We start from the raw sequence: 19,233 nt of genomic DNA on the forward strand, positions 1-19,233 counted from the left end.
GTCCCAAACTGAATCTAAAAAACTCATTCTTCTGTGACAGTTCTGTGTTCGAGCCCTAAAAATATTTTCTTGAGTAAAACTGAAAACGTGCAGTTGAGTATCTTTTTAAATTATAAAATAAATATGTACAGTATATGAATATGTTAATGTGACTGGAAGGATTTGAGTTACTCTCGAGGAGAAGATTAGAGCGTCACTGGTTCCTCCGAGTGTCAGCTGACATCAGTGTCAGAATTTTGTTACTTTGGACACATACTTGCTTGTTCAAATCTTTATGTACACTAGTGAAAACAAAAAGTCCTGCCCTTAACCTCAACACACAGTCACCATGTTGCTATGTTAATTTAGTGTGTGATTGCTCTTCATTGAGCTGATAAAAAGGGTCAAAATCTCTCACACACACTGGACATAGTTGAAGACAAACAGACGTAAAAAAAACTAATTTCATAGAACACAATGTGACTGGGGACACTGAGAACTGAGAGTTACTGTATGTACACGGGACAAGTTTCAACCAAAGCTACAGTCAATGAGTAATTCACTTTTCAGAATATAATATCCTAGGAAAGAAAATCTGTTCAGCCATTCAGAATGAATCTCTTTTCCTGTAAAGGTGAATAACAAAACAAACAGGATTAAAAGCAGTAGTCTGTTGTTTTGTAGTGAAACTAAACAGATTGTATTTAATGACTCAGCTTCCTCAAATATATTTTAAAGAACAGCAAGAGGGGGAATAGTGTGCTGTTTGCCGGTCTGAAACCCCAAGATAAAGGAGAGTCCCCTCCAAGTGTTATCTCTTTTATCGTAACAAACAGACAAAACAGACACAGACATCAAATCAAACTCCACCCAGAAAGGCCAGAGCTGGACTCGAACCCAGACCGAAGGAGGTAGAATATGCATGCTGACACAGTGTTTAGAACATCACAGTTGTATTGTTCACAGACTGTGGTCTAACAAAGCACAGACGATGTGTGTTGGTCTTGAGTTTGTGTTGCCAACTTTATTTTGTTTACCTGAACTAAACACTGGCGCACGTTGCCTATGTCGTCATGAAGTGGACCCATAGCAATGCCCAAAATGACAGTGACATTCAGCTTCTTGTGACCACGAGCCCTGTTCTCATGCAACCCAGGTCCAATCCAAGTTCACCATTGTCAGTGTCATACACATATTTATAAGTTGTGTTTTCTGCACTGATAACTGCATCTGCAGTGAACAGATGGTCTCAGGACATTAAGACAGTAAGAAAGCTTGTGTCAACTAAATGTTTGGGGTTCAACAACAATTTTTAAGTTGACTAATTTGTGTAAATTTGTCTAAAGTGTAGTCGATGTCAACTAGTTGTGACTTCGCACAGTAGAAAGTAATACAACAATGAAATATGTAGACTGTATCCCACATCAACACCATAAACACCATCAGTCACCTACAGGAAGTGGTCGCCTGAGGCAGAGGCAGCTGTGAAGGACTGCAGTGAGGACTTGGAGGGGGTCACTGGATGCACAATTGACACCATCGACTTCTGTATGGTTGCTGTCGTTCCCTCCAAAACAGCACGCTGCTTCTCCAACAATAAGCAACGTAACAACGTCAACGACTTGGTTCAGTTTATATAAACTGTTGAGCTGTGTTCAGTTACATTAAAATATTAATGTCATATAACAAACAAGTAGGATTACATTTCAGTATATCTGGTGGGATTGTGAGAATAACTAGGGCAGGAATGACTCCAGCAAAAGTGGTCAAAAGCAAAAAGGTTGTGGTTCAAGTAAAGTGCCTAAATGCAAGTTCTAGGAAGATGAACATGTAGTTCATTGAGTTCTGCTCTGCAGTTTGAGAATGATGAGTGAATTTTTCCCGAAAAGGGAAAAATTGAGGAGGTTTGCAGGACAAAGGGAGATGAGGTCGGGGTTCAAATTCCAAAGGGTATTTATCAAATAGAAAACTCAACTTAAAATGCTGCAGCGAAGGCAGGAAATTCAAAACTCAAAGAAAAAACACAAGAACGCAGAAACATGGCAAATGACAAGACACAGGTGAAACTAATAAGGGCAGAGCATGCAAGGAAAAAACAATCAGCAATCAAAGTAAAACACGGAGAGTAACACAAAACAGGAAACTCAAAACATACTCACAAATAAAAGACAGAGACACAGAACCATGACAGAAGTGGATGAGGCTATGGGAGCCAAAGGCACCACGTCGGAAGTGGCTGAAGGAAGAGAAGAGGAAAGGATGCTGGGATGATGTGATGTATGTTATCGTTGCAAAATTTAATTCCCATCTTTTCAGGGTGTGCTGAAGACGAGCAGCTGATCAGCCTGAGATGATAGTCAGGCGTGTTGGATTGCTGGCCTGAAGGGGGCTGACGCCGGAGCTGGCTATGTCGGCTGGGTGGACGTGCCTTGGGTGAGCAGTGCTGGGTACTGCGGCCTCTGTCTGATTGTGGCAGAGGAGGTGGGGAACGATAGTCCGAGTGGCCAAATGGAGGATAATGGACCATGAGAAACGGGGACTACAGAGCGTATTCAGGAGAAGTGGCTAGTCGGAGGCAGATTGAGGGAAGTGGACGGAACCTGGGATAATTGATGGAAAATTGAATGATTTGGTGTCACTCGTCAAGGACCAGCTTCCAGTCCATGGTGGAGGTAGTCAATTTGGTGAGTCATGTCAGTGCTAACGAACACTCGTGAGAGCTGAGACAAACGGGAGAGGAGAGAGATGTGCCTACACAGGCAGGTGCAGGTAATTGGAAGTTTGAGGCGTAGACTTGTTCCTGAACCTATACTATATATATCTGAAATATCTTTTGTTGAACTAACAAAGACTGGCTACCAATGGTGGTCTTTGATGGTGGCTGACAAGAAGTTCTTTTTTCTGGGGTCAAACCAAAAAGAGTGAAAAGCACTTCTTTAGAAGGACTTGATGTAGGACTTCTGGATTGAGTGTTAGCTTTTCCGTATGCCTCACTATTGAGTATATCGGGAGCTGCGCCATGTTGTCTGTTCTTACTTGGACACCATGTTGTCAAGTGAAGAGCAGTCGGAGAGCTTTCATCTGTAATTTGGTCAAGGGAAGATCCTCAGCTGAAGTACATAGGGCAGAGATCCTCTAACAAAAAAAGAACATTGTTTTTAATTGTAAGGAATGAAAACACAAACATTTTATTTTTTAAGTCCATGTTCATACACAAATAGCTGACCTGTCGTAGAGTACCGGGAGTGATCCTCAGATTGTGCACCATGCAGATGGGAACCATAAGTGTGGAGGAGAGTGTGAACCACCAGCCAAGAGCATAACCCCACCATGGATACTCTACAGTGTTGTTGAACTTCAGAGGAGCGTATTTGACCAAAGAGAAAACAAAGTTCCCTAAAAACAACCATGGGGAGAAAAAGCATTTTTTTGACTTAAAATCTTTCTTTTCAACATTTTTATTGTTTCCAGGTAATTGTAGTTTTTACATATTATTGTGTCTTTAGTTATCAGTGCTTCAATATCTTGGCAGTCAATGCCTGGGCTGCCAAACAGGATATATGAGAAAGAAATATAATAAGAAAGACACATGTTATATCAGAATCAGAAAAAAAATTTATTTATCCCCAAAGGGCAATTAGGAGGGCGAAGAGCGGCGAATAAGATAACAAAAAGAATAAAAATTGCAAAAGTGGCCAAAAAACTGCATATTATGTACAATGGCAGGCCTGCTGCCAGTAACAGAAGAGAGATGGATTATGCAAAATAATATCAAGACCAATATGTAAAAAAAAACTGTAAAACAGTAGATAAAGTATGACAAATAAATAAAGTGAGGCGTGGTTAAAAAATTTAAATTAAAAGTGACATTGTAGTTAAAGTGACATAGTAGTATTGCACAAGAGGTCATGTGATATTGCACTTGAGTGTAACACAGGAGGACATAAGTTACTGTGACCGTCGTATATTCTTAGAGTTCAGGAGGAGAATAACATTGGGAACAAAGGTTGACCTCCTCCTCTGGGTCTTACAGGCCGGACTTTGCAACCTGCGACCAGACGGCAGCAGCTCAAATGTCGGGAACAGAGCATGAGTTGAGTCCTTGAGAATTTGACGAGCCAGGCCGCTAGCCTGCTGCTCGTACACAGTGCTCAGGTGGTGAGCAGGGAGTCCAATAATCTTAGAACACACCTTGACAATGTAATGCAGGCGGTTCCTATCCTGAGCAGTTACAGAGTGATACCAGGAGCATATGGAGAAAGTTAAAACACTTTCAATGAATGTGTAATAGAATGTCAGCAAGATGTTCTTACTGACAGAAAAAGAGTTCAGTTTAATAATAAATATTATATTAATGAATAAATATTGTACAAAAAAGAAAGTAATTTTTTTCCTCATAATACTCAAAAAACAACAACAACAACAAAAAAACTGTTTCCTTACTGATATAAATCATTTGCTGAGATTTGGCCATCTATTTTGAGTCATGTAGATCTTGCCTCAGGCTATTAGCATGATTTTAGTGTGATGTGCTCTGAGCAAACTCACCAAGCAAATTACTGGAGTGACATATTTCAAGCAGTACTTAATCAGGGGCCACGGCCTGTATCCAATCATGTCCTCTATGTTGTCATAGAACCGGTCTATACCTGTGAGTCGATGGAAACCCAGAGGTGAGAAACATTTGAATTCATTACAAGACAGCTGTGGACATTCCTGTTGCCTGGTAACTCACCGTACACTCATCCGATACAAACAGACTGCAGTATGGCAAAGAGAAGCAAAGTCATCCCACTGCAAGCATAGTAGTCAAACACCTGGAAGATATACAGGCCACCCTGTGTGGGAGACAGCAGAGTGCACTCTTTAAATCTATTAATATTATTATAAGGAATAGTATTTACTGGTAAAATTATGTCACAGTTTAACTTGACCTTACTTCTGTAACCATCACAAGGCCTATGAAGAAACTGAAAACACTGATAGCAAGCAGAAGTAGTTTACATCTGTGGCCAACGTGGAAGAAGGCAGGATTCATGTCACAAATGGCTGTTGCAAGGGCTTCCAGACCCACAAACTGAAACACAAATTTCACTTTTATATATAGTCTGACTCAGGTATTCAAGGATACATGAGTCAGACTGTTGTTAAATTACTAAGTGGTTCATGACAATTATGAAATATTCTTGAACCTTAATCGTCACTTAAGCAGCTTCTTAACTACTGTAATACACAAATGTGACAAAAAACACACTTGAAGTCAGTGGTTTAAGATCAAAATCCAAATCTTCTACCAATTCAAATAGACAAAGGAAGGTGGAGGAACAAGGCACTTCTTCTGATTCCTCTTAATTAAGTGTCAGCCTACCTCACTGTCCAGGCCTAGTAGGATGATCATAATGAAAAAGAATATCGCCCAAAGCTGAGGAACAGGCATCATGGCAACTGCTCGAGGATAAGCAATGAAGGCCAATCCAGGACCTGCAACCACAATGAGACAAAGTGACGGAACCACAATGAGACAAAGTGATAGAACCACAATGAGACAACGTGATGGAACCACAATGAGACAAAGTGATGAACACAATGGTCAATCGTTATGGACATCATAACAAAGTATGCCCTGTGCATTTTTGTTATAGACTCTATAAATATATTTTATGTATAATATATATATATATATATATATATATATATATATATATATATACAAATAGCATAGGAATAAAATATTTGCGTGCCAGCATCCATCCACACCTGCCAGACAGATACAGGGTTTAGCTTGAATAAATTACAGATGAAAGGAGTTGATGTGTGTTTTAACTGCTGTTAAACCCGACTGGACATTTGCTAATGTTTGATGCTGCTGGGAACACAGTATGTAATATCAGTGAAGCAATCATCTGTAAGTACATTAAAACCATGTATAAGTAACCAATCCATTCACTGAATGGTGATGTTACCCTTAAATATCCATTTAGCCAACTTTGAATACAGTATGTAATATATTCTAAATGCTCTGGACTTCGTCTACTTTATATTTATACTACATTAGTCCTAGATGAAATGAAGAAAAGTTAAAGAAGTGGTAGGTTCAAGACAAATAGTGAAATCAGTTTGTACCTGGGGATCAGAGAGGCGGTATGGGTCTGGGTAAAGATAAAACTTGATCCCATCTAAGGCCCCCGGCAATGTGAGTCCACGAACAAGCAACACCACCAACATCACATATGGAAATGTGGCGGTGAAGTAAACCACCTGTGGAGAAGACACACTGAGGGTTCATTTTTGCCAAGCAAGAAAATGCCTTCGACATTTCTTGACTTCACTTGGACTTGGAAATACTGTAGTATTCAGTAAACACACTCATTTTAGCATCTTCTTCATACCATCTGTTGTACTAGGAGAGCATATAAAACAGAAAACTCAACAGACCTGAGGCTCTTTGAAAGCTAGCAAACAGTCACTATAGCGAAATATGTTTCTAGCATGTAAGCACACGATACTTGCTGCCTTTTTAAGGGGTGCCGCGTGCATGATCAGACTGTGCTGTTAGGTGATTAAACTCCAGTTTGTTGCTTGGTTCTTTGTGTAACATTAAAAAGTGACCCCACCTTTCCGGTAGACTTTACTCCCTTCCACACACAGAAGTAACAGATGATCCAGGACAAGAGTAGACACAGGGCCAACTCCCATCGAATGCTGCCTAACTCATGGATGCTTCCAGTGATGTTCAAAACTCTTCTCCTGTAAATCACAGTTATAAGTCCCACATGATAAGTCACTTCTCAGACATATAAAGTGTTTTAGTTTTTACTCACTCCCAGAACTCTCTCACTGGCGATGTTGCGTTTACAGTCATGTTGAAATATTCAGGCCTTCGATCAAACTCCACACAGGTTACTGACAAACAGAAGATGGTGCATAAAAGAAGTGTACAGTCATTGTCAAATTCTTCAAATGCTCGTCAAGGATTTCATCATTTGTTTTGCCTTTTCAGCTTTGTTCCACCTTGAAAAGAGTTTTTATTTTATTTGAGACTGCTATCAATTTACAGAAAATTAATTAGATTTGTAGGATTCTGTTGTAGAGATTAAAGGCAACTTCCACTCAAAGCTTTGTTGTTCACTATGCCAACAATGAACACACATTCACTGAGAAACTGACTGTAATGATACACAAACTCTTTCAGATACCACACTATCGTATGGTATTGTTTTTGCAACATAAATGGTGCCAGTTAATAAAACACATTTGAGCATTTGAGTGTTGAACTCCTCACAACATTTCTAGCATATGGACCTTGTACCCAGACTCAAAATAGGGCTCTAAAAAGTCCCAAAGCTGATTAATCGCAAATGAAAAAAAAAAAAAAAATGAATTAGTAAGCTTCTAACAGGAAGAATTCTTTCAGCTTGGTCCAAATGATTCATGGTCGTAATAAAGCTTTAGAACAATGTTGCTGTTTTCCATCCTTCTTCTCTGATCTCATACTGAGTCTTACCTGTGTTCCAGGTGTTTCCGCAGCTCGCCCAGGGAAGTTCAGAGCTAAATGAAGAGAAGAGGTAGAGGAATGCCCAGGCCAATATAATAATGTAATAGATGCTGGAGTATAATACAACCACCTGACTGCCATAGCCGATGCCTGAAACAAACAAACAAACAAACATGAAGTCTTTGAATCACAAGCCCCAAATTTGAAAATACAGAACACTATTGAATAATTTTGTAAAGAGATATCACCTAAATGAAATTATTGTGATTAAGGTGATAGATTAAAGACATCCAAAGTGTAACACAGTCATTAAGTGTCACAAGAATGTCATTTAAAGGTGACCAGTATTTAGCAATGCACATACCTGATGAGTAAAGAATGTGTAGTTGCAGAGTAAATGCAGTGTAGTTAATACATTTTCAGATGTTGTACATTTACTAAAGACATAACGCACATAGCTCCAAGATAAATATGCTGTACATGTTTGTAACTCATTCATTTGCCTCTATTTGGTAGCACAAGAGGAGTCGCACATAAGAAATGACAAACCGGAGCTATACCACGCAACAAAAGTCCCTTGGCTAGGATTCAAACCAGAGGCAATATATAACCAATGCACTGCATGTTGAAGATGTGACCACGACACAGGTCACTAAGTTTCTTAGAAGATGAAGGGGCAGCAGACTTGCTTAACAACAAAAACATAATTAACAAACAAGGAATGCAACTCAGGATTACACATTTTCTGATGTACGAAGAATATAACAGAATATTTTTTGACCATGTCGCACACACACGTAGATATATAACATATATTCACACACTCTGTGTCACTGAATTACAGATGTGTTTTCTCAGGTACAGATATCGACTGAGGGGCTAGCCCTGTTTTCCTACTTTGCATTTAATAATGGTCCGATGAATGAAACGTTCCTAGCAATAAATCTGCTAATAAAATCATGAAACACCCATCAATCAATTTCACATTAATAGTGTTCAAAGTTTCTCCCATTAAATCCAATGATTTATGACTATTTGACACTGAAGATAAGTCCAGATCATTACCTTCAAATAGGGGACAAATTTTCCTCCAGCAGGTGATACTTCCCTGTTTGGTGTACTGGCCAAGAGCCGTTTCCAGTAGAAACAAGGGGATGCCACAGGTGAAGAGGAAGAGTACATACGGGATGAAGAACACCCCTAGGGAAAATCAACTACGTTGTTACTAAGTTAGGCTGAACAAGTCATACGTTACCGAAAAAACAGCACTGTGTATAATCTCCAAATATCAATATTGATATCATGCACTATTTAAACACATCAGACAAATTGTGTACTTAGGTTTCTAAGTATACAATTTTTTTACACAGTCTTGTATTTAGGATTCTTGTTTCACTGTCAGAAATATTTAGAAACTTTTTTTATCTTGTTCTTTAATTTCTAAATGTCTTAACAGTATACTCTAGAGTAGAGACGTTTTCATCTATTTGTGTTTTTCTTTTTCAGTTGGCCTGTGTTTTTTATATTCCTGTGTACTGCGTTGTCTTGGCTGCAGTGCAACAATTTCACAGATGTGTGAGATATTTTACAACTACCATGTTGTTAAACTTAATCACACCCAACAATGCTAACACTCCTCAAAACTCTCATGACCTTTACTCACAGTTATCGAATAGTGTACCAAAGTTGAATCAGCCTTACTGTATTTACTATTTAGGAAAACAGTGACTCAGTGAGTATCACAGTAGGTAAATGTAATATTAGCATAGTAGTTCTGAGCTGAAGGTTTGGCTGACAATACATTGTACAACTTCTAGTCAGGCCTAAATGTTTATCTTGGAGATAAAATCCCTATTCCCATCATGAAACTCACCTCGATCTTTGTAGCACAGGTAAGTGAAGCGCCACACATTTCCTAGACCTAAAAACATTACAACTTCTCAACTTTTCATGTCATAAGCTCCTGTGGGGCAAAAATTGTGGGTAAAAATTAAAAATGCATAAAAAATGTCGAATCAACTAAATATTTTGTGACCCACCTACAGTACCCCTATGGGTCACGGACCCCCTGTTAACCCCATGGTATCATAAATGCACCTCGGGGTGATATTGTTTGATATAGGAATTGCTTTTAGCTCCTAGCTGCTTCATTAGCCATTGTTATAACCATAGCATAGTGTGCATTTTTTATGTGCAGCCTTATGAGGTGTATTCAGTATTTGAAGACACAGATGCAGGTGAAAACCGTTTTCTAAGTTTTTCTAAGAAGTGAACTGGCTTGACATTATGCTCTGGATATGCTATCACCACGTGTTGTCCTAACTAGTTGGGTTTCAAACTTTCAGAAGCTAATATTTGCAGACACACAATACCCAATCGTCTCTCATTTTGCAGCACACAACATGCAACTACAAGACTATGCTACATATGTCTTAAGCAAAGTGTACGTTCTCAATAATCAGTACAACCATTGGAGGAAACAGTTACTGAGTACACTATGAATAAACCAATGTTCTTGGTGGCTTATTGACATTGTTTAAATACTCTCATACTAAATTACTTTTATGATCATTTCATGCTTCTTATGTATTTCTTATTTTGCTGCTACATTTATGAGTAATGCTCTACAATTACAGACGGGTGTAGTGGTACAGGCACAAATTCAAATTTTATCTAATTACGTAAATAATTCATCTATTTCTTTCTTTATCATTCACATTGCATTGCAGTGATTCTTCACAAAATACACATACGATACAACACTTTTAACTCTTAAAACAACTCACACCCCCTAAGTTATCCATATGACAAACTGAAGCACTTCAACTGCTTCAAATGTTCATTGCTCAATTAATTATTATTCATGCTCAATTGGGAAATCTCCTTTGGCATACCACTTAGAAAAGGCCTTGCTTTCGTGCATTTTGGTTCAATGTCCGGCTTAAGGTTCTGTACTGAACCATCGTTAATGAACCAATCTGTGCTTTCCCTGCTGTGCAGACAAATGGCGCTGAAAATAAAACTGCTTTTTGTCTGATCCTGAAGGATTTAATGTGACTAGAGAACACCAAAACTGACAACTCTTGCGTCACTGAACTAAATTGATCACTAACTGTAAGCCAAGGCAGAAGCCAGAGCCAGTTCTTTATCAATAAAAACGAATATGATTGTTTGCCTACTCACCACTGGTCTCTTAAAGCTGCTTTGTATTCTTCTTGTTCTAGTTCTTATAACTCCATATTAAAACTTCTGATCTCACGCCAGAGTCAGTGCCTGTCTGTGCATCTCTGACACAAGAGCTTACAATGAGCATGTTTGACAAATCCTTATGTACAGTAGCAGGCGGATGCCTCTTGTTTTTCTATTCAGGATGGTTGCTGAGCTTTTGATTGGTCTGTTGCCAACCAATCAGCTTCATGTCACCACAACAGTATGAACAGTATGACAGACCGGCTCTAAATGGGTCCAAATACTGCCATCAGTTGGCAGCTGTGGCTGTGACTTTATAACAATCATCCCATGACGGTATTTTTCAACCAATCATGGGCCATTTTATCAAGTATTGCTGTCTCGGGTTTCCCTATTCGTTAGGCGATGCGCATTTACGTCCTAATGCTAGTGAACGCTCAATGGCGAACTTCTCCATGCTGATGCATTTTATGTATGTTGCAACGACTGGAGATGTTGAAATTGGCAGATATTACATACTTGCCGTTGAGGTCAGTGTTCATGACTCCACCATAAGAAAGAAACTGGGCTAAAATGGCCTCCATGGCAGAGTTAAAAAAGAACATAAAGGCACATTTGGATGATCCCAAGACTTTTGGGAAAATACCCTGTGGACTGATGAGACAAAAGTTGAACATGTGTGTCCGATTACATCTGGTGTAAAAATAACCACATTTCAGAAAAAGAACATCAGCAACATCAAAATCTGGTGGTGGTAGTGTGATGGTCTGGGACTGTTTTTCTGCTTCAGGACCTGGAAGACTTGCTGTGATAAATGGAACCATGAATTCTGTTGTCTACCAATATATCCTGAAGGAGGATGTCCGGTCATCTGTTGGTGACCTCAAGCTGAAGAGAACTTTGGTTCAGCAGCAACAATTATCCAAAACACACCAGCAAGTCCATCTTTGAATGCCTGAAGAAAAACTAAATGAAGACTTTGGAGTGGCCTAGTCAAAGTCCTGACCTGACTCCTACTGAGATGCTGTGACATGATCTTAAAAAGGTGGTTCATGCTGGAAAACCATCCAATACGACAACTGTACAAAATTCCTCCACAGCACTGTAAGACGCATTACAATTTATCACAAACGCTGGATTGCAGTTGTTGTTTATAAGGGTGGCCCAACCAGTTATAAGGTTTAGAGGGCAATCACTTTTTCACACAGGGCCATGTGGGTTTGGATTTTTTCCTCTTAATAATATAAACCTTCTAAACTGCATTTTGTGTTTACTTGTGTTATCTCAAATATGTTTGATGATCTAAAACATTTAAGTGTGACAATCTTTAAAAAAAAGATTGTCACATTGGGGCCCAGGCAGCACAGTGGCATGGTTAATAGCACTGATGCCTCACAGCATCTAAATTGGCCACAGCTGTGAGTGTGAAGGTATACCTGTCTGTGTTAGACTGGCGACCTGACCAGGGTGTACCCTGCCTCTCACCTGATGGCAACTGGGGTAAGCTTCCACCTCCAAGCTCATTTAGGGAGGAAAACCTTATCCCCACCTCAACACCTTGAACCACCTGCCACAATTATATGGGTCATTAATGAATTATCTTTGCCAGCCTCTTGCAATGCGAGCCTGTGCGGGTATACTTAAGTTCAAAGTAACACAGTTGTCTCCTGACTACAATTTTTTTTTTTTTTTTTTTTCCATCAATCTGCTTATATTTTAAGTTTCCAAAATAAAAGGGATGGCCCACTATAGCCTGTAAAAGATAAGAATCTGGTCACAATTTAGTTTATAGTGAGTCCTATGTATTTTTGTAGCATGGTAAAGGATAGATTGTTTTGTCTCTCAGAAGGACATAGAATGGTCTGTTCCCTGTAATAATCCAGGTCTTCATTAGCAAATAGTTCCTCGTCACAGAGACACTTTGACAACAGTAACAGTAATGAATAACTGGCTATCCCAAGGAGCTTATGCACATAATGAACATGCTAACGGGTCCAGACAGCCCAAGTTTCCATCCAGATAGCTTTTCTGTCAGTCAGTGCGTTTACATGCAGAGCTTAATAGCTATGCTCAAAATTCGACTTTCTCACTTAAGTCCTTGTCCCAGTTTACATGCAGCACAAGAAAATCGAATAACTGTTCTCCTCTTCCACACTAGGTGGCGATACGTGTCTTTTCTAAGAATTAACCTTACAGTGGCTTACCATTTAATGGACATGAAAAAAAAAAAGTTTATTATCATAAAATTACTACACTATTGTGGCTATATCACCACAAAATAATGTCTTTTCTTTAGCAAAGTTTTCTTTTTCATTTCTCCTTCCTGCATTTTATTTAGTTATTTCTTTTCTATCAATGTATCTTTCATTTTAAAACATATACTTCCTTCCAGCCTTAATATTCAACCACACACACAGCACATAACCTTCTATGTTGTTCTTTGTTCTGTATTCCTGTCCTGTAAGTGTTTTGGTTGGTTCTCTTCAGTAAAAAATAAAAATAAAGAAAGCTGTTTGTACTGATAATTACTGCAGCTTAGTGTGTCCAACACGGTAAAATGTGATATTTTTTTGTCCCAAACTGAATCTACAAAACTCATTCTTCTGTGACAGTTCTGTGTTCGAGCCCTAAAAATATTTTCTTGAGTAAAACTGAAAACGTGCAGTTGAGTATCTTTTTAAATTATAAAATAAATATGTACAGTATATGAATATGTGAATGTGACTGGAAGGATTTGAGTTACTCTCGAGGAGAAGATTAGAGCGTCACTGGTTCCTCCGAGTGTCAGCTGACATCAGTGTCAGAATTTTGTTACTTTGGACACATACTTGCTTGTTCAAATCTTTATGCACACTAGTGAAAACAAAAAGTCCTGCACTTAACCTTAGCACCATGAAAGTTCAGCATTTTTATTAAAAACAAACTGAGAGAGTGTGTTTTCATTTTGGAAAATGTGTTGTAGTAATGCTGAATTCTATTATATTGTATTGTATGGTGCTGAATACATTCATTTCATTTTTTTCTTACTGAGTGTAAGAAAAGGGGGAGCTGTGTCCTTGTGTTTCCAGGATGGGCGCGTGCAGGTGGAGGCCGCTGATTGGAGGAAGTCCGGAGGCCGCGGATTCAAAAGTGGAGTCGACAACACTCTCTCTCTCTCTCTCTCTCGCTGGTTCGCCTTTGGCAGCATTGCAAACCGCATCGCGACCTTCACCGACGCAATCCATACCGACCTTATTGTGATTCATTTATGTTGCGGATGAGATCTGTTGAGATCTGCCCGCCAAATGTCGATCCTCGTTCCCCTGTCACCCCACAGGACCCACCCTCTCTCCGGCAGAGTCTAGACGTGAGTCGGCTCATTGCACTGGTGCCTCCGTTCAGAGAGTCCGAGGTGGACTCCTACTTTAACGCGTTTGAGCGCATTGCAACCACCTTAAACTGGCCAAAGGATGTTTGGACTTTGTTGCTCCAGTGTAAGCTGGTAGGAAAAGCTCAGGAAGTGTGTGCCGCCCTCACTGTTGAACAGAGCTTAGATTACGACGTTGTTAAAGCGAGTGTATTACGTGCCTATGAGTTAGTACCCGAAGCCTACAGGCAAAAATTTAGAAACTGTGTGAAGAATGTCAGCCAGACCTATGTTGAGTTTGCACGTGAAAAAGGTGTGCTTTTTGATAAGTGGTGTCACGCCAGCAAGACGAATGATTTTGCGCAGCTGAGAGAGCTCGTGCTTCTAGAGAAGTTCAAAAGGTGCCTGCCAGAGCGCATCGTTGTGTATTTAAATGAACAAAAAGTTGTGTCTCTGTCGGAAGCTGCTGTTTTCGCCGATGAGTTTGCTCTGACTCACAAGAGCGCGCGTCTGTCACCTGCCCAGGAAACGCCTAGGTCTGCGGCGAATAATAAGCCTCGGTCTCCTAAAAACTCCCGGCGTAATTTCTCTACGGGTGAAAATCGAGCGTGCTATTACTGTCATGAAGTTGGCCACCTAATTTCAGTCTGCCCTGTGTTAAAGTCAAAGGAACAATCGAAGAGTAAACATCCCTCTGCTGTGGGTCTGATACATTCAGAGCCTACTATAAGTCAGCAGGATCTGACCGCGGTTGATGACTCTTTCAAGCCATTTATAACCCAAGGTTTTGCCAAAAGAGTTCCGTCCTCAAGTGCTGAGTTTAGCCCACGATCACAACTTGTCCGGCCATCTGGGCGTTAAAAAGACATATCACCGTGTGCTCCAGTATTTCTTTTGGCCAGGGCTAAAGTCTGATGTTGCCAGGTTTTGTCGATCTTGCCATATCTGCCAGACCACCGGCAAACCGAACCAGGTTATTCGCCCGGCTCCGTTACGTCCAATTCCAGCGATCGGTGAGCCTTTTGAGCATGTCATCATTGACTGTGTCGGTCCCTTGCCAAAAACAAAGACAGGACATCAGTACATGCTGACCATGATGTGCGCAGCCACACGATTTCCTGAGGCAGTCCCGTTGCGCTCGTTGAGAGTTAAGGCGGTGGTAAAGGCTCTGGTTAAGTTCTTTTCCACCTTTGGTTTGCCAAAACGCATTCAAACTGATCAGGGATCTAATTTCATGTCGAAGGTTTTTGCACAGGTGATGTCGGAGCTGTCCATCAAGCATCAAGTGTCCAGTGCGTATCATCCACAGAGTCAGGGCGCACTGGAGAGATTCCATCAGACATTAAAGTCAATGCTTCGTAAATACTGTGCTGAGTCTAACAGCGAGTGGGATGAGGGTCTGCCACTGCTCTTGTTCGCCATTCGGGAAACCATGCAGGAGTCTCTTGGTTTCAGTCCAGCCGAATTAGTTTTTGGGCACACGGTGCGTAGTCCGCTACGGCTTCTGCGAGAGAGGTGGCTTGCAGACCGGCCCGGTCCGTCGCAAAATATCCTCGACTTCGTGAGTTCATTCAGGGAGAGGTTACACACTGCATGTGAACTGGCGCGTAGTTCTCTCTCCGCTGCACAGTTCAAGATGAAAAAACAGTATGATAAAAACACACCCAGTCGCAATTTTCACCCAGGTGACTGTGTGTTAGTTCTACTGCCTGTAGTTGGGTCTTGTCTTCAAGCCAAGTTTTGTGGTCCTTATGAGGTGGAGCGGAAGTTGAGCGACACAGACTATGTGATCATGACGCCAGATAGAAAGAAAAAGTCCAGAGTGTGCCATGTTAACATGTTAAAAAAATATGTTGTCCGCGGAAGTGCTGATGCGCCATCTGTGTCGCCTGAGTCCTGTGCCTGCGCCTCACCTGTAGCCTCTGTGGTTTCGCCGCCTTACAGTCCGAAAGAGGATGGACTGGGCGAGCGCTCGGTTTCAGTTCCAGGTTCACGTTTGGAGAATTCCAAATTTTTGAATTTGGAGGAGCATTTGTCATATTTATGTAATCCGGCTAAACGTGATATTTGCCGCCTCATTCGGGGTCATGCTGCGCTATTCGGGGATAAGCCCACTCAGACCACAGTCCTCACGCATGACATTGATGTTGGGAACCACAAGTCAATTAAGCAACACGCGTACTGCGTTAATCCTGTGAAGCGGGCGGTAATGAAAACGGAGTTTGCATACCTGGTAGAAAATGGTTTTGCGGTACCGAGTTCCAGTCCGTGGAGCGCACCTTCGCTCCTGGTACCTAAATCCGACCAAACTCCTCGTTTTTGTAACGACTACCGCAAGCAGAACGCCATCACTAAGCCCGACTCATTTCCACTGCCCCGCATGGATGATTGTGTTGATAGAGTAGGATCTGCCAAATACGTCACTAAACTGGACCTCTTGAAGGGTTACTGGCAGGTGCCTCTTACAAAGCGTGCATCCGAAATTTCAGCGTTTGTCACTCCAGATCACTTCCTCCAGTATACCGTTATGCCCTTCGGGTTGAGAAACGCACCCGCCACCTTCCAAAGACTGATGAACACTGTCCTGTCAGGTGTGAAAAACTGCGAGGCGTACCTGGATGACATTGTGGCATATTCGTCCAACTGGTCTGAGCATTTAGACACATTGCAGGAAATATTCAGCCGCTTAGAGAGTGCTTCTCTGACGGTGAATCTAGCAAAGTGTGAATTCGGTAAAGCTATGGTCACATATTTAGGTAAACAAGTCGGACAGGGACAAGTGCGCCCCCTGTCGGCCAAAGTTCAGGCCATTTTGGAGTTTCCTGTACCAGAGACGCGGCGGCAGCTGCGCCGGTTTCTGGGAATGTGTGGCTACTATCGTGGGTTCTGTAAGAACTTCGCTAGTGTTGTTGCGCCACTGACCAGCTTAGTGAGTCCTTCTCGCCAGTTTTTGTGGACAGTTGAATGTCAGGACTCCTTTGACTCTACCAAAGCCCTCCTTTGCAGTGCGCCAGTATTGGTTGCACCGGATTTTGAGCGTCCCTTTAAGGTGGAGGTAGACGCAAGCGCTCATGGTGCCGGTGCTGTGCTCCTGCAGGAGGATGTCCATGGGATTGAGCATCCCGTATGTTTCTTTTCAAAAAAATTCAATACACACCAGGTGAACTACAGTACAATCGAGAAGGAATGTCTGGCCCTACTATTAGCTCTACAACATTTTGAGGTCTATGTAGGCTCAAGCTCCGTCCCAGTCATTGTATTTACAGACCATAATCCCCTGGTGTTCCTGTCCCGCATGCGCAATAACAATCAGCGCCTTATGCGCTGGTCATTGTTGTTGCAGGATTTCCACGTTGAAATAAAACATATAAAAGGTATCAACAATGTCGTGGCTGATGCGCTATCACGTGCAGAATCTTAGGTCAAACATGTCTTTGGGAAAGAGATGTTTGAATTTAGGTGGGGGGGTGTTATGACCGTAGTGGTCATAATTTGCATGTTTTGTTCTTTCTGTTGTGTTGTCCCTCCCTGTCCAGGGGGGGAGCTGTGTCCTTGTGTTTCCAGGATGGGCGCGTGCAGGTGGAGGCCGCTGATTGGAGGAAGTCCGGAGGCCGCGGATTCAAAAGTGGAGCCGACAACACTCTCTCTCTCTCTCTCTCTCTCTCTCTCTCTCTCTCTCTCTCTCTCTCTCTCTCTCTCTCTCTCTCTCTCTCTCTCTCTCTCTCTCTCTCTCTCTCTCTCTCTCTCTCTCTCTCTCTCTCTCTCTCGCTGGTTCGCCTTTGGCAGCATTGCAAACCGCATCGCGACCTTCACCGACGCAATCCATACCGACCTTCTTGTGATTCTTGTGATTCATTTATGTTGCGGATGAGATCTGTTATCCCTCCTGTAAATATCGTAAATAGTAGAAATAGTTCGCAGTACCATATTAGTAGGGGTGAGTAGCCTTTTACTTTTGTCCATCTTTTCTCTTGTTTTGGTGTTAGGGAGTGAGGGTAGAAAACCTGTTGTTTTGTTGACTTCTTTTTCTTTTGGCTAGGCAAGTCAGTTTTCAAACCCAGCTCGTTTTGTTTATTGTTTTAGGTGATGCTCACCCCGAAGACTTTATGTTCGTTTGGGTAAACAAATCCCTTCGTTTTTGGACTGCATCTCTCCGTGTTCTGTATTACTTTACATGTTTATGTTATGTTAAGGTATCCCTAGGCAGCATAACAGCATATATCGTTTTTTTTTTTTTTTTTTTACATCTAAGCTATGTATACAAACTATAGCATGTTGCATTTATGAAATGAAAGAACTGCTCAATAAATGTTCAATAAATAGCAGGCCGGCAGTGTCGCACATATATTTTGGCATATATTTTGAACAAAAAAAAAATTAAACACATTTTATTTTAATGTTACGAGATCACCATAAATTCAAATTTACAATTATATTTAAAAAGCTAACGAAGTAAAATAAAATACATTTGAATTAAATACTCGACAACAAGGAGTAGACTATATGTGCTGCAATGCACTGTGGGAGTTCAGTGTTTTTGTTGGATGTTAGAACCATAGACATAGATACCGTATTAATGTCTATGGTTACAACCATGAGTGTGAGTAGTGTGACATCCAGTGGCATTCAGTTGTTTCGTAGCTCTTGCTTGTTTAGTACTGAAAAAGTGAATGACTTTAATAAGTGGTCTTGCCCTGCACTGCTCGCCACGGAGAGCTGCGGGTCGCCGACCCCTGGCCTATGTTATGAGTGTGTCTCTATGTTAAACTGAGATGTATGTACACGGGACAAGTTTCAACCAATGAGTAATTCACTTTTCAGAATATAACACCCTAGGAAAGAAAATCTGTTCAGCCATTCAGAATTAATCTCTTTTCCTGTAAAGGTGAATAACAAAACAAACAGGATTAAAAGCAGTAGTCTGTTGTTTTGTAGTGATCTTCTGTCATGACAGGCACAGCATCCCTAACCAATAATCAACTAAATCAAGTCACCATGTTGCTAAGTTAATTTAGTGTGTGATTCCTCTTCATTGAGCTGATTAAAAAAATCTCTCTCACACACTGGACACAGTTCAAGACAACCACATGTAAAAAAACAAATTTCAGAGAACACAATGTGACTGGGGACACTGAGAAATACTATCCTCTGATGAGGTGCCATTGTTTCCTTTGTTATGCAATGTGAACTGAAACAAGAGAGTGAAACCATGTCCTGACTGGTA

At 41.0% G+C, this 19,233-nt stretch overlaps 1 pseudogene; it reads right to left on the reverse strand.

Annotated features, from left to right (window-relative positions):
- Positions 1–4,479: 4,479 nt before the first annotated feature.
- On the reverse strand, positions 4,480–8,684 carry LOC125006297 (annotated as a pseudogene).
- Positions 8,685–19,233: the final 10,549 nt, after the last annotated feature.

This window comes from Mugil cephalus, chromosome 4, assembly GCF_022458985.1.
Source record: "Mugil cephalus isolate CIBA_MC_2020 chromosome 4, CIBA_Mcephalus_1.1, whole genome shotgun sequence".
Classification (NCBI taxonomy): domain Eukaryota; kingdom Metazoa; phylum Chordata; class Actinopteri; order Mugiliformes; family Mugilidae; genus Mugil; species Mugil cephalus.